Here is a 2,788-nt window from a genome sequence, read left to right as displayed (position 1 = left end):
GCCCGCCGCAATCGGTAAAAAAAAAACGAGTGTGAAAATAATAAAAAAAAAAAAAATATTTTCTCCGCATAAGTCGGCCTAAAGCAGCCCGCCGCAGATAATCACCCGTAACCGCAGGACAACCGACCGAGGACAACTTCCAAATCGCGTAACTCGGACTACAAGGATAGCCTGCAGCGAAAAAAAGGAGGAGACATCTACTGGTCCAACCAACAAAAAAATCCACGGGAAACGAGGCACCTGAGTAGAGCAGCAAAAGGGGAGTGGAAGCAAACACTAGCCGCCCGAGGTTCCAGAAAGGATGATATTCCTACTAATAAAATTATATTTTCAAATGACAAACGCAGGATTTCGAATAATTGACTATACGAACGCACAATTAGTTACATTTAATACAGGATGGACAAGACTGCAAACTGGAACATATAGGATCGTACACGTTATTAACTTAGACGAATACCAAGAGACCTTGGACTACCTTAACACTACCATACAGCAAAAAATAATTAACACTAACCCACTCCTTCCTTTCCTAAAACACGAAGTTGAAAACATCCAGAACAATTTGGATAAATTGAAAACACAACCAAAACATAATAAAAATAAACGCTCAATTAAAATATTAGGCACTGCTTGGAAATGGCTTGCACGAAGCCCAGATTATGACGACTTTAGAATCTTAAGTAAAAAAATTAATAATGCATTGGAAAACAGTAATGATCAAATAATTATAAATAGAGTACTAAGTGAAAGAATAAAAAACATTACAGAACAATCTAATAAAATACTAAGTGCATTAAAAAATAATGAAAACATACAGCATAATGTAGCTGTTAATATTAAGTATAAGCTAGATATAATAAAGGAAGATATTGCTAACATAAATTACGCCATTCATTGGGCAAAAACAGGCACAGTAAATTCTTACATTTTTTCAAATAATGAAATAAATTTAATGAAAAGCATTCATGAAAATCAAAATAACCCCTTTAATAATATAGACGAAGCCTTAGAATTTTCTAACGTTAATGTAGCTTCAAATAACTCAGTAATATTATATGTAGTAAATATTCCCTTAACCAATAAAAATACATGCGAATCATTACTAATAAAACCAATAAAAAAGGGAAACAATAAATAAAATACAATTCGAAAAAATTTTAATATGTGAAAATAAAATATTTGGAAAAAGAAATGAGTGCGAAAAGCATAACACATTAGAAATATGTAATGATAAGGACATTATTGACATAAGCAACTCCTCGTGCATACCAAACCTACTCAACAGTCATCCAGCTAACTGTACAACAATCAACAACCAACACGTATCCGCAATAGAAGCCATTTTACCAGGAATACTATTTTTAAACCAATATGAAGGGTCAGTCACATTGGACAATGAAGAAATGCGACTCAATGGATCATATGCGATCCAATTCCAAAATTCCACAGTTATCATCGACAACCAGCAATACATTTTCAACGGAATATCAGCAAACAACCCACTTCCTGCTATTCTCCAGCCCAGCAATACAATAAACCCAGAGGAAGAAATTCTAAGTCTTGAAATGATGAAGGAATTGCATTTAAAAAACCTTAAGCACATCGAAGAAGCAAAAAGAAGAACCTTAATATCAACAGTAACAAATTTTGGCGTATCCAGCCTATTACTGGTTCTAATAATAGGGCTAATGATGAAATTTAGACCAATAAAGGAAAATAAATTAATCGGAAAATACGTAAAACAAATACCATTGGAGAGAATGAAAACTACACAAGAAGAGGCTAACACACAGTCAACAGAATACGATGACCACACGAATAGTACAGCACCATATTTCAACTACAACACGTAACGCTCGAGGACGATCGCTTTTAAGAGGGGAAGAGTTAACGCAACAACTTACAAAATTTCAACAAAGTTGACGCTTAACAATGGTCAACTACCCTGCACGCGCATCAGCATAACCGCTGATGCTTCAACCCAGTTGCGTAAGCAACGATCAGCAAATTACCAATCAATACGGGTCAACAACAGTCAGCATATTGTACGAGTCAACAACAGTCAGCACATTGATGGCCATTATAGGTGTAATGTAGAAGTAAGAAACATAATGTAATTAATCTTAAGTTTGACTCACTTTAATAAAGTCAAAAGCGGACACAAGTCCGCTAGCTTTTTTTAAAAATAAAATTAATTTCATAAATTAATAACTTATATTCACCAGGTAATTAAACAAAAAACATTGTATATCATAAAGCACTACTATAAAAATAAAACTGATTTTTGTTACCAATTACGAATCACTTGATTTACAATGAAGCGATTACTGAAAATTCTTATATACGTTTTATTTCATTATTCTTTAATATATCGGTTATTAACCTTATGTTAATAATAATAATAAATATAATAATAATAATAATAATAATAATAATGCCCGCAAGGGCATACCCAAAGAGGTGTGACGGGTGTGACAACCCCGCGGTCCCTAGTCCGGACGAGAGAACAACAGCCCGCAAGGGCATACCCAAAGAGGTGTGACGGGTGTGACAACCCCGCGGTCCCTAGTCCGGACGAGAGAACAACAAACCTACCGTCTGAATGCCAAACATGCAGGCTAGTAAAATGTATGTCTGAAGGATACTGTGAACCCAGAAGGAAAACTGTAAACCAACCGCAAAGGAATGCCTCTTTGGCATTACGGAAATGACGAATCCGCGGACCCCAGTCAACCACTAGAATAGACCAACCATCTACTAGTGTGAAAACACGGTTCCACGAAAT

The sequence above is a fragment of the Anastrepha obliqua genome, chromosome 6 (genome assembly GCF_027943255.1).
Source record: "Anastrepha obliqua isolate idAnaObli1 chromosome 6, idAnaObli1_1.0, whole genome shotgun sequence".
Classification (NCBI taxonomy): domain Eukaryota; kingdom Metazoa; phylum Arthropoda; class Insecta; order Diptera; family Tephritidae; genus Anastrepha; species Anastrepha obliqua.
This window is presented reverse-complemented; position numbering follows the sequence as displayed.